The sequence below is a fragment of the Haliotis rufescens genome, unplaced genomic scaffold (genome assembly GCF_023055435.1).
Source record: "Haliotis rufescens isolate VD_foot unplaced genomic scaffold, xgHalRufe1.0.p SCAF_17, whole genome shotgun sequence".
NCBI classification, from domain to species: Eukaryota; Metazoa; Mollusca; class Gastropoda; order Lepetellida; family Haliotidae; genus Haliotis; species Haliotis rufescens.
In genome coordinates, this window is record NW_025963857.1 from 8,403,617 (window position 1) to 8,418,168 (window position 14,552).

Genomic DNA, 14,552 nt, shown 5'->3' on the forward strand with positions numbered 1-14,552 from the left:
GGCTAACGCGAGTTATCTATTCACAGTTATATGCCCCTTGCTATTCCTTTCATGCTCAGCGCTCATGCTTGTCTTCTCAAGATGCTCCACCTGTCTTGTCTGTAAAGGCTTTTTATCCAATGGTGGATCTTCATTTCATCACGTGTGGTACATACATATCCTGACACCCGTGCAAAACCTCACACGAATTTCACAATGCATTTCGTGCACATTGAAATATCATTTTGGATGTGCTGTAAGAAGGGTACATAATTCGTGAGAGCGCAGTTATTTGGGTATAGGTGTACGATCGTTAAAAAGGATTTCCCACTTCGTCTAGATCTCCCGCTGTTTTCAACGAGAGTATCTTTAAAGCCCGATACTGTTCCTCGCCCCCTATATGATAGGGCATCTGTTATTTAGTGTTTCTCATTTTCAATGGGTTTGAAATTTACATCCAATTAAAAGATAAACAAGTACGTTTTTGTATTAACCCATTTGCCCGTTTGAATGTGAACCCTCCCGTCCTGGAAAAAGTAACGAATTACCCGTATAAAACAAAACAAAACACCTGTCTGTTATAATAAAAAATAAATTAATCATGAAATATTTGGCCCTCACTGGGGGTATGAAGGTTCATACTCCAATGAACTCACACGAAGTGAGAGTCAATTCTTATAATGTTTTATGTTACTATTTTTTACTTCGAAGGATGTAGGTCTGACAGTCATTCCACAACCAGCTGTATCGCGGAATAAAATAGTTCCTCGAAAAGAGGGGTGATGTGGGCGTATGTATGCTCGACTTGCTCAACAGGAACGTCTGTTGTAGTTTTTCTTACGACAAATGCATTCAAATAATATCATCATTGGATGAGAACGATGTGTTAAGGACTACCTCAGAAAGGTAGTCACAATGACAGCGCGACGTAGTACATTCACATCAAGTACAAGACGTCAAAATGGCCGACACGATAATCGTGGCGGGAGAGATTTTATGAACCTGTGGCGGTTACATCATTGATTCATTGGCCGATCATTGAAAAGTGATTAAAGATATGTGTCAAATACATACTAAATTAAATTCATAGATTGCTGTGATTGTTCGAGTCGATACTACGATAGTTAGGATAATTTTGTTCACTAGGATTGGTCGTCGGGATGATATTCCTGAACGGACATTCGGTTAAACTCGCTGACTTATCCCAGAGTAAGCTATAACGCTGTGTTCAATATTATAGTGTCTAAATGATCAGAAACAACGTTTCTGTATTTATTCGTGCTGGGGAATTGCCAGGTGTTCTCCAAGGCATGTGGGAGTAGTCCGTCAGTGTTTACGTCATTTCAAGAATACAGTCTCGTGAAAAATGTATGAACGTAAAAATATGTCGTTCCTACACATATGAACGTCAATTTGCGCACCCACGACACTGACCTCTCGTCTGGTGGAAAAGGCGTATATCGTGTAAAAAATATTAATAAATAATAATTTATATAGCGTTATATATCATAATAACTATGAGGATATTCGGGTCTTTGAAAGACATATTCAAAGGCGGGGAGTAACACTGTCAAGTGCTTTGTTTTGTCCGTTCTTGGCTTAATTCGTCTTGAAATACCTCAACGCCGATACAACGACCGTTGTATTTCGAATGTAGTACAAGTACAACAGCGGCCAAAGTGTGAACAATTCTCGATCATCTCTCAAATAGCAGACATAAGTTGTATGTCAACCCAAAGCTTGTTTCTTATCTTATGTTAATGCTTTGTTTTCTTTCGCGGGCCTCTCTCTCTCTCTCTCTCTCTCTCTCTCTCTCTCTCTCTCTCTCTCTCTCTCTCTCTCTCTCTCTCTGTGTGTGAAAGACAAATAGCAGTGTACCCCCTTAACTGAAAGTAATATTTTCAAAATATTAATACTGTTTTGTAATAAACTGCAAATTCATTTAAGATTTATTTTTTTAGAAAGGACACATTCGGTTCAGTGTCATATACTGAACATAATTGTTGATAATTAAGCTTGCACGGGGATACTAATATATGCAATAACAACAATAACAATAATAACAACAATAACAATAATGATATTAATGATGATGATAATAATAATAGACCTGAAGATTCTTTATTTGTAAAAGATGACATCTATTTACATCAATAAACTAGGATTTAGATCAACTCTACATGAAGAGTCACTATGTCATCTTTATACAATGTTATACGAAGCTGCTAGAGCTGTTATGAAACGCCCCAAGTAATTTGCATTCTAAAACAATAAACTACCAGTATTTCTTCTCGTAAATCTCTACAGTTACAAATAACAAATAATACATCGATGTTCTAAGCTAAAAAATGGACAAAACTATGCGCATTTAACACTTCTTTTTATTACACTATGTCGCCATCAATGGTGAGCAAAGATTTATAGTTATTAAAAGCGGTTGTTGTAGACGTCCCATATTCCACCTTGGCCTCCGATATAGGTGACTGTGACAGACAGAAAATGTAATTATGTATTATATTTTTCAGATCAAACGCTGTCTCTTCATGATTTGGCTTTAGTCAGTAACACTTGGCTGCATCTTAAATATCGCAATGAACTCAGAAACTCTCGTGAGAATACAGACAGACAGACAGATATTCTATTTTCGTCTCACCGCTGTTCATCACAAAAAAACATGCATAAAATTGACGTTTTGGCATAAAAATAACAATACAGCGCCAATCATAAAAAGTTATGAGAGACGATACACAGAACTCGATGGTCTATACTGATAAAAAAACGTTTTACCTATACAGCAAAAGCTTTCTTCGTTGTAATATTAAAAAGCAGGTTTTGGCAGAGAAATATACCTCAATGTTTAAAAAGGACACACAATTTCTAATTGTTTGATAGGTTTAAAAAGTTGGACATTTTAGCCGTTATACCCGTAAATAATGTAGATCTTAGATCATCGGATAGTGGACATTCGAATAAAACATGTTTTTCATCTTCAAGATGATCATTACAGTTAAAGCACGGGGGTTCAAGTTACACTGTGAGTGCTAAAACAAACTCGGAAATCACTTTAACAATACAACCCTAAAATATTTACTACTGTGCGTTTGAATTGAAATTTTAAAATATGTGACCGGACTGGAACTCCACTATAGTGTTCTTCCGAACGATACCCCGTCAGACAGTTTACAATGGGTCGTCTTCTCATACAGAAAATAATGTTGCTCCGCTTTGGAATACAATGAAGTAATGATGGAATCTAAATATCTTACGTTTGCTGAAACAAATTGCTTGTAATGAAAAAATGAGGAAGAAAACCTTTTGTTTTTATGGCTATTCATTATTGTGGTGAGCCACTTCTTGACAAATGGACAAGAGGACGGGCCCTCACGATGGAAGTGTCTGTTTTAGCCGCCACGGCGTCGTCTCCTTGCCTGTCTACACTGTAACGACGTCGCAGCATAGTGTTTTTCGTTTTCACTGCTCAATCTTAACCCGACATCAAATCGATGCAAACAAATTTTCCCTTATCCATTATAAATTGATATTTGTCTTCAATCTTAATTCAACTTCGGAAGACATGATGAATTTTAATTATTTACAAATCATAATGACATCACTTGCGTTGTCCCTAGTTAGCAAATTATCAGCATGCTCAATTCTCGCGGCCCCCACGTGTAGTTGTAGCCACGCGAGATCGCACCTGTCACGCGATCTTGTGGTCTTGTGTGTGAGAACACGGCAGACCGCCGTAGCGTTGTTTAGCCGGGCGGGTCTCATAATTGGCACATATTGTTTTCTGGTTTTAGTGTTATTTAGAGCACGACGAAATATGTTTGTATTACAAATGTTCATTCATCTGTTAAATGATACATTTGAGCTGGTATTCAGTGCCGTATAATGAATAATGATGCGTGACTACAAAATAAGCAAATTTTCACTCATGGTATGTAAATCATGTTAATATTTAACTCTACGCGTAGTGAACAAATCAGCAATTTTTACATGTCGCATTTTCTTAAATAGTCAACAAATCTGAAACGAAATTATTTTAATATTTTATATATGAATGAATTAAAGAAAACTTTGGCCGACACGATAAACGGCTCTTATAACTGCCGACGAAAAACCACCAGAAACTGACACTGAAACTTTAACAAAGGATGTGTCTTTGTATTCAGCATTATTTACTACTCAAAAAAGTAAAAAAACATCCGATTATTTCATATTTCTGTAGTCTATCTATCATGGCATGATAGATGAAATATAGTTATATCAATAAATCTTTAAATTCGTTCGCGTATTGTATATCCAACATGTATAGGTACTGTTAGTTAATGTAGGCCTGACCTCGCATTGATATTGAAGGTACTCTTTTCAGGCCTACTGTACTTAAACATTTTACTGTTTACAATGCATGGAAATATTTGTTTTCAAAATTCAAAATTTCATATATCGTGGCATACTACCACCTACTTTATATGTTATTAGCTGAAGGGGGTGGGTCCTGATTTATGGAGTAATATACGAAGGTTCGCTTGCTGGCGTTACCTATTTTCAGATAGGACATAGGCGACGATTTTCAGTCTTGATAGGTTTGGTTCGTGACTTAATGTACATAACCACCATATTAATCATCAAGTGTTTCAAATATGTATAAACATAACGCCTTCATGTATTGAGACATACCGTCTCTAAAAGTATCTAGGGTGGTCTTGTGGTTATTTAAAGCGTTCGTTCTTCAAGGGTTCGATTCCACAGACAGGTACAATGTGTGAAGCCTATTTCAGATGCGCATGCTTTCCGTCATAGATTTCCGTCTTGGTAAGTTACACTAAACCCACATTTAAATGCCATGTCTAAACTACAGCGTCAGGTGCCGATATCAGTTTTGGCCCAGAAGTTCAGGTGAAATTGGGTTTAACGTCGCGTCCAAGATTATTGCACTTATATAGCGACGTGCATGCACGTGTGTGTGCGTGTGTGTGTGGCTGCTTGTACTAGTCCGGACTGATGCCGATTTATAGTGCTAGCTCACTGAGATACCATGCCGCAGTTTAACATGAATACCCCACTCAGACACAGTACACTGACTCAGCCCACCACTCCTTGTTTTAACCCCTTCATGCCGAGCGCCAGACAGGGTAACAACAAGTACCATCTTTTAACGTCTTTTGGTATGACGCGATCGGGGATCGAGCCCCGGACCTTCGGCTCTCCGGCCGACGCTCTACCACTAGACCACGGAGGCGGTTTTGGCCCAGAGAGTCACGAAAACAAAAAAGTTTGAGCGTTTTTTGCTGTTTGGCTGTTTGTTGGTCCCCATGGCATTAACATAGCTGACAGAGAATGAGAACCTTGCCGGATTGTACGGTAGATGCTGGACCGGGAAATCACTTCGAGACAACCAAATAAAAGGGACAAATAAAGGTTTCAATATTCATGAGAATTCTCTGCCAAAAAGAGAGTCGACTGTACGAATGTTTGTCGAAGTATTGTACTTGTGTCAGTAGTGACCAGATTTCAATAATTCAAAAGAATCTATTGTTTTCAATTTAAATATTTAATAAAAGGGGCAAAACCCTTTAAGTTTCCATATTTATAAGAAACCTCTGCCAAAATAGAGTCGATTGTACGAATTTTTGTGGAAGAATTGTAATTGTGTAAGTAGTGACTAGATTTCAATAATTCAAAAGAATCCATTGCTTCCATTTAAATGTTAAATAGAAGGGGCGAAACCCTTTCCATATTCACAAGAAATAACTGCCAATAGAAGAGTCGATTGTACGATTCCGATATGATGATAAGCATGTCTTTATGAATCACTATTAAATAGCGATGATACCAGGTGTTCGCGTAAAGGTGCGTGTATCCTGTCCCACCGGTAGCACTCGAACAAACACATGCAAAGGCAAGGCAATTGTTCACCTGGGAAACACGGGATCATATGGTGCAAGTCAAAATGAGGAATCGCGTCGGACTTAATTTTTGTCACTGATGCGTCAAATTTGGAAATGTGCTCCACATGTTTACCATAAAACTTTATGAAAGATTACTGAGGCCTCGAATGTTGAACGGCGTCACACAACTCTTGCTCAGAAGTTGTTTTAAACTTCTGAGCAAGAGTTGTGTGACGCCGTTTGAAATGTTGGTAGAATGAGCATGTTCGATTGTATCGCAAAAGTTTTAAAATGTAGACACATAAGGCTGGAGCTGCTGGAATATTGCTCGACGTAAAGGGAAAGTTGACTATTGGAAAGTTGACGTCATCCCTCTTGTCTTGTGGAGAGTGTTTTGTCACTCTGAATCTTTTGCATCTAAATGTATATGAAATCGTTCGAGACAACTAAAATCGACTATATAATTTAAACGATGAGCAGGTGTGTTCTTAAACGACAAAAATCAACATGTTAAAATGATCTACTGCGGATCTTCAAAAAACATTTTGCAACTTAATACTATATTTTATACGTTCATGTAGTCACGTGACTGAAAAGTTGTTCTACTGTCTTGACAACCTATGCTTGCTATTGTTCTATTGATCCTTGAGACTGATTTAACACATCCATGAGATAGAAGACAGGGTCACAAGCCTGTGAAACAGCTGGTCTCAAAGTCTCGCTTATTACCGCCACTGGCGAGAAGAGTAGACGACACCTTCCTGCTCAACTTCCGGTCGGACAGGTGCCGGCGGAAGGTCGAAATGAGGGGAATTTTTGTCACATTTGCTTCATTTAAAGTAATTATCTCGCCGAACGAGTGATATTTGTCTTGTTTGATGTGAAGCCGAGAGCATGAGCTTAGACGCGTTTCTCTCGTATTTCTAAGTCAGGTTAAGTGTGCCCTTTCTGGTAATTCATGTCTTGCATTTTATCAAACGTCTGTACTTTAGTTACGATCCATCACAACAGAGACACTGTATGGAGTATAGTGTTAGGTGTGTGTAGGTTGTGAGTGTGTCTGCGCGCGAGTATATTTACATGAAATATATGCAAAATATGTATACACTCTTCCACAATTTTACACTAAATAGATAAACGAGAGATATGCCTTTTTACTCCTGCTCTTAGAGAAAAAGAGAGAGAATGACAGGGACATACAGAGAGATGTGTGTGATGTTTGGTGGGTCTTTGGTAAGTGTGTGTGTGACCTGAACACAACATGTGTGTGTGTGTGTGTGTGTGTGTGTGTGTGTGTGTGTGTGTGTGTGTGTGTGTGTGTGTGTGTGTGTGTGTGTGTGTGTGTGTGTGTGTGTGTGTGTGTGTGTGTGTGCATTACTGGTGTGGTTTTGTGGGTCTGTGTGGTGTGTGCGTGTGTAATGTGTGTGGTGTGTGTCTGTTTGGTGTGTGTGTGTGTGTGAGAGAGGGAGAGAGAGATTGTGTATATATGAATGGGAAAGTTACATTAGGCCGTTGGTAATTATCCTTATAATGTTATATCTGCCTGCGTAAAACATCATGCATTGACTGTCACTGCATATCTACCAAAAGAATCGTTCCTGTCACACATATTTTATAATACCTAAACGAAATAATCGTAAAATGGTAAATGTTGGCTTTGAAACAAAATACAATGCACGGCCCCATGTGAAATCCAATTATTTTTATTGGAATCAATTTCAGTTGTACCGCCCTTGCGTTGATGAATCCTGGCGAACCCGATCGTCGTGACAACGCTGGGGAAATCATAACACATGCCTGTCTACCTTTTCAAGGTTTGTTTTAACGGTTACACGGCATTGTTTTCTCAGCTAGATGTATGTTGTAGATAATATTGACTCTCCCCGCAAACACCATCATCAGCTCCTGCGTCTTGCCACAGGCTTGTTCACCTACCCTCTCCAGCTCTGCCCCAGATGCATATAGGATGGATATTGTCGCATTCATAAATAAACTGGAGTACGGCAAGGAAACATATTACCTCAGCGTTTATTATTTCTTGATGCATGAAGAAGCATTTATGTATCAGTTTGCATTTTTCAAAGAAATATACAGAAAGAGACGTATTTCTGAAGAAATGAAATAAATATTTACAATACACGTTTTTGCTTTCTAATATTTTAGAAACGAGCGAGCGATACATATTGTTAATGTGAATGTGTGACAATGTATCTGAGTTTGTGAGATTGTTTATTTAAGAGAACATTGACCGCCTCCGTGGTCTAGTGGTAGAGCGTCCGCCCGGAGAGCGGAAGGTCCGGGGTTCGATCTACAGGAGTAATATAGTTCTCTGATCATTTATGGCAGTGAATACTGGCCTTTATCCACAGTTCAGGAACCACATATTAGTAGTACCGTATACAACCATGTGGGGATTCACGGAAAAAGTAGATTCCAAGCATTTAACCCATGCTTGTTATACTGAATTGCCTGTAATCCACCCCGATAATATCAATCACCGGCTTGTCTGGTCCAGATTCGACTATTCACAGGCCGGCATCATGTAGCTGGAAAGTTGGTGGGTGCGGCGTTATATAATGAACAAACAAACAGTTAGCTTCGGTGTTGCTATTTTTTAATATACTTCTCAAGTATTCAGGGGGCGGTCGGGTAGCCTAGTGATTAATGCGTTCGCTCGTCACGCCGAAGACCTGGGTTCCATTCCCGACATGGGTACAATGTGTGAAGCCCATTTCTGGTGTCCCCCGCCGTGATATTGCTGGAATATTGCTAAAAGCGGCGTAAAACCATACACACACACACACACACACACACTCACTCACTCACTCACTCAAGTATTCAGCGAGACGAATTATTTGCTGTCACTTATTTATCAAAGCAAGTTGCAACTCTCTAATAATACAACAGAAATGCATGTACCAAAAACGTAAAGGTTGCAATGAGTGTGCCACCTATTAGTACTAAATGTAGTCGATCATGTGTTTTTCAGTGTTTGGTCAAGAAAACGGATATAAACAACGCTGATTCACCTGAAACTGACGGCATGCTCGCCCACGTATACGTTGTGCAGACTCGTGTGGCCTTAAAATGATCCCCGAAGCACAACAGAGATTTTATGTCCCTTCATTCACTTATATTCACTGTACCCGAATACTGAGCAGTTGCATTTTGAGTGAGATAGATCACCCCTTTCTGTCTCTTGATGAAGAGTGAGTGAGTATGTTTTTACGCCGCTTTTAGCAATATTCCAGCAATATCACGGCGGGGGACACCAGAAATGGGTTTCACACATTGTACCCATGTCGGGAATCGAATCCAGGTCTTCGGCGTGACGAGCGAACGCTTTAACCACTTGGCTACCTGACTGCCCCTCTTGATGAAGAATCGTGTCGAATCGGAGCAAACATCTCACTTTAATCAGGTTGATATTGGGCGATTTTTTATGAACTGTCGCCAAAAGTTTACGTGAAATTAAACGCTGACGAGGATAGTTTTCATTGAAATGCTGAACTGTGTGGCATATTAACTGAACACCTTTTTACACCTTTTTCAGCTTGGGATTCGAACTGTTACCTCAATGTCCTAAGCAATGGTATCTTTCATTGAAAGCATTAGACCAGTGTGATCGTTTAATAAGCTTTAGTTATGTCAACCAACTACTACAGTAAACTACGGTTATAACGAACTCAAGGGGGCACTAATATTAGCTCGTTATAACCGTAGTTCGTTTTAAGCACGAGTACAGCATACATATAGCAAATGTCCGGGTCCAAAACAAGTTCGTAATATCCGACGGTTCGTTATAAACGTAGTTTACTGTATTTCCTTATGGATTTCACACGCAGTTCGACACGAAACATTTATAACAGAGTTTGTCCAAAGAGTACAATATTTTAATCAGCAGGTTTGTAATCGTAAATCCAACAAATAAGTCATGTATATAGAATATAAATCCCTGTTAACCGTTGAATATCATTTGTGTACACTAACACGAAGGGAATATAGACGTTTATTAGGTTTGTAGGAGAATTGACAATAATTGATAAATATAGGTAGGCGATATGTTAGAGTGAGTGAGTGAGTTGGGTTTGAAAGCCGCTTTTAACAGTATTCCAGTTATATCACGGCGTGTCAGCTTAATGTGGGAGGAAAGCCCGAAGTGATGCAGGTCTCAGACGTTTACCGCTTCGGTGAACCCCACGAGTACGGGTATGGTGCTGACAAACCTAGAAACATAATCGGGGCGAACCGGGATTCAAAACCCACAATCATAGGTTTCTGGCGTGCCCAAGGGACGCAACTCTGCACAGCGAATCGCGGCGCCTTAGACGACTGGGCCCCCCCGTGCCCCCCGCAGGGCAACTACGTATGTGATGGTACTTATCACTTTGGTGAAACCAAACGAGCACAGGTATGATGCTGACATACCAGGGGTGATAATACCAGTAAATCTGGAATTTAAAACGAATAGCAGTTGATCCTGATAAAGCTAAGGGGCGTAACTCTGCATAGCGAGTTGCAGCGCAGCGGGCCACCGGTCCAATTATCTCCCCTTTATGTTTCAAAGAAGATGGATGACTTTCGTTTCTTTATGCGTACGCCTCTAATAGGTTAACCCTTGGCACTCTATTTAAACCATAAATCAAATCCCATTCGTCAGAAGTTCTCGTCAAAGGGGGTAACTAGTGAACACGGAATTCTTTATTATCAAATTCTTAAAAGCACTTTCTCTTTGATGCGTATAAACGCTAAAGCTAATGTTATGTACTGCATTTAACGATGTATTTCCCATGAATAGACATCACTGGTTCATGGAGGTTAGGTTTTTAGGAACTAGAGAGCATTTTGCAAAATCTGATGATCGCTTAAGAATCTAATGCGTCCCTGGTTTAACGTCATTACGGGGCAGACTTGCATATTTCAAACATACCCCCCACGGAGTAATGTACAACAGAGTCGTGATGACTTCGTCAACATGTAAACATCACCCCGCAGTCATAAATAAGGTGACGCTATTTTTTAAAATTTGATAACGACTAAACTATTCGATCTTGTTGCAGAAGGAGGTGGAGGAAATACTGTAAAAGAATATGATCATCTTTATTGATGATTTATATGATTCTGTTCACACAATGCGTGTATACTTGTATAACGATGTGTTCAGGTAGACGCAAATAAACACGTGTTGTGTTCAGGTAGACACAAGTATACACGTGTTGTGTTCAGGTAGATGCAAGTATACACGTGTTGTGTTCAGGTAGATGCAAATATACATGTGTTGTGTTCAGGTAGACGCAAATATACACGTGTTGTGTTCAGGTAGACGCAAGTATACACGTCTTGTGTTCAGGTAGATGCAAATATACACGTGTTGTGTTCAGGTAGACGCAAGTATACACGTGTTGTGTTCAGGTAGACGCAAATATACACGTGTTGTGTTCAGGTAGATGCAAATATACACGTGTTATGTTCAGGTAGACACAAGTATACACGTGTTGTGTTCAGGTAGACGCAAATATACACGTGTTGTGTTCAGGTAGATGCAAATATACACATGTTGTGTTCAGGTAGATGCAAATATACACGTGTTGTGTTCAGGTAGATGCAAGTTTACACGTGTTGTGTTCAGGTAGATGCAAGTTTACACGTGTTGTGTTCAGGTAGACGGAGGTATACACGTGTTGTGTTCAGGAAGATGCAAGTATACACGTGTTGTGTTCAGGTAGATGCAAATTTACACGTGTTGTGTTCAGGTAGATGCAAGTTTACACGTGTTGTGTTCAGGTAGATGCAGGTATACACGTGTTCTGTTCAGGTTGATGCAAGTTTACACGTGTTGTGTTGAGGTAGATGCAAGTATACACGTCTTGTGTTCAGGTAGATGCAAGTATACACGTGTTGTGTTCAGGTAGATGCAAGTTTACACGTGTTTTGTTCAGGTAGATGCAAATATACACGTGTTGTGTTCAGGTAGATGCTAATATACACGTGTTATGTTCAGGTAGACACAAGTATACACGTGTTGTGTTCAGGTAGACGCAAATATACACGTGTTGTGTTCAGGTAGATGCAAATATACACATGTTGTGTTCAGGTAGATGCAAATATACACGTGTTGTGTTCAGGTAGATGCAAGTTTACACGTGTTGTGTTCAGGTAGATGCAAGTATACACGTGTTGTGTTCAGGTAGACGGAGGTATACACGTGTTGTGTTCAGGTAGACGGAGGTATACACGTGTTGTGTTCAGGAAGATGCAAGTATACACGTGTTGTGTTCAGGTAGATGCAAATTTACACGTGTTGTGTTCAGGTAGATGCAAGTTTACACGTGTTGTGTTCAGGTAGATGCAGGTATACACGTGTTGTGTTCAGGTAGATGCAAGTTTACACGTGTTGTGTTCAGGTAGATGCAAGTATACACGTGTTGTGTTCAGGTAGATGCAAGTATACACGTGTTGTGTACAGGTAGACACAGGTGTATATGTGTTGTGTTCAGGTAGATGCAAGTATACACGTGTTGTGTTCAGGTAGACGCAAATATACATGTGTTGTGTTCAGGTAGACGCAAATATACACGTGTTGTGTTCAGGTAGACGCAAGTATACACGTCTTGTGTTCAGGTAGATGCAAATATACACGTGTTGTGTTCAGGTAGACGCAAGTATACACGTGTTGTGTTCAGGTAGACGCAAATATACACGTGTTGTGTTCAGGTAGATGCAAATATACACGTGTTATGTTCAGGTAGACACAAGTATACACGTGTTGTGTTCAGGTAGACGCAAATATACACGTGTTGTGTTCAGGTAGATGCAAATATACACATGTTGTGTTCAGGTAGATGCAAATATACACGTGTTGTGTTCAGGTAGATGCAAGTTTACACGTGTTGTGTTCAGGTAGATGCAAGTTTACACGTGTTGTGTTCAGGTAGACGGAGGTATACACGTGTTGTGTTCAGGAAGATGCAAGTATACACGTGTTGTGTTCAGGTAGATGCAAATTTACACGTGTTGTGTTCAGGTAGATGCAAGTTTACACGTGTTGTGTTCAGGTAGATGCAGGTATACACGTGTTCTGTTCAGGTTGATGCAAGTTTACACGTGTTGTGTTGAGGTAGATGCAAGTATACACGTCTTGTGTTCAGGTAGATGCAAGTATACACGTGTTGTGTTCAGGTAGATGCAAGTTTACACGTGTTTTGTTCAGGTAGATGCAAATATACACGTGTTGTGTTCAGGTAGATGCTAATATACACGTGTTATGTTCAGGTAGACACAAGTATACACGTGTTGTGTTCAGGTAGACGCAAATATACACGTGTTGTGTTCAGGTAGATGCAAATATACACATGTTGTGTTCAGGTAGATGCAAATATACACGTGTTGTGTTCAGGTAGATGCAAGTTTACACGTGTTGTGTTCAGGTAGATGCAAGTATACACGTGTTGTGTTCAGGTAGACGGAGGTATACACGTGTTGTGTTCAGGAAGATGCAAGTATACACGTGTTGTGTTCAGGTAGATGCAAATTTACACGTGTTGTGTTCAGGTAGATGCAAGTTTACACGTGTTGTGTTCAGGTAGATGCAGGTATACACGTGTTGTGTTCAGGTAGATGCAAGTTTACACGTGTTGTGTTCAGGTAGATGCAAGTATACACGTGTTGTGTTCAGGTAGATGCAAGTATACACGTGTTGTGTACAGGTAGACACAGGTGTATATGTGTTGTGTTCAGGTATATGCAAGTATACACGTGCTGTGTACAGGTAGATGCAAGTATATACGTGTTGTGTTCAGGTAGATGCAAGTATACACGTGTTGTGTTCAGGTAGACACAGGTATACATGTGTTGTGTTCAGGTATATACAAGTATACACGTGCTGTGTACAGGTAGATGCAAGTATACACGTGTTGTGTTCAGGTAGATGCAAGTATACACGTGCTGTGTACAGGTAGACACAGGTGTATATGTGCTGTGTACAGGTAGATGCAAGTATACACGTGCTGTGTACAGGTAGATGCAAGTATACACGTGTTGTGTTCAGGTAGATGCAAGTATACACGTGCTGTGTACAGGTAGACACAGGTATACATGTGTTGTGTTCGGGAAGATGCAAGTATACACGTGTTGTGTTCAGGTAGACACAAGTATACACGTGTTGTGTTCAGGTAGACACAGGTATACACGTGTTGTGTTCAGGTAGATGCAAGTATACACGTGTTGTGTTCAGGTAGATGCAAGTATACACGTGTTATGTTCAGGTAGACGCAAGTATACACGTGTTGTGTTCAGGTAGATGCAAGTATACACGTGTTGTGTTCAGGTAGACACAAGTATACACGTGTTGTGTTCAGGTAGACACAGGTATACACGTGTTGTGTTCAGGTAGATGCAAGTATACACGTGCTGTGTTCAGGTAGATGCAAGTATACACGTGTTATGTTCAGGTAGATGCAAGTATACACGTGTTGTGTTCAGGTAGATGCAAGTATACACGTGTTGTGTTCAGGTAGATGCAAGTATACACGTGCTGTGTACAGGTAGACACAGGTATACATGTGTTGTGTTCAGGTAGATGCAAGTATACACGTGTTGTGTTCAGGTAGATGCAAGTATACACGTGTTGTGTTCAGGCATATGCAAGTATACACGTGCTGTGTACAGGTAGATGCAAGT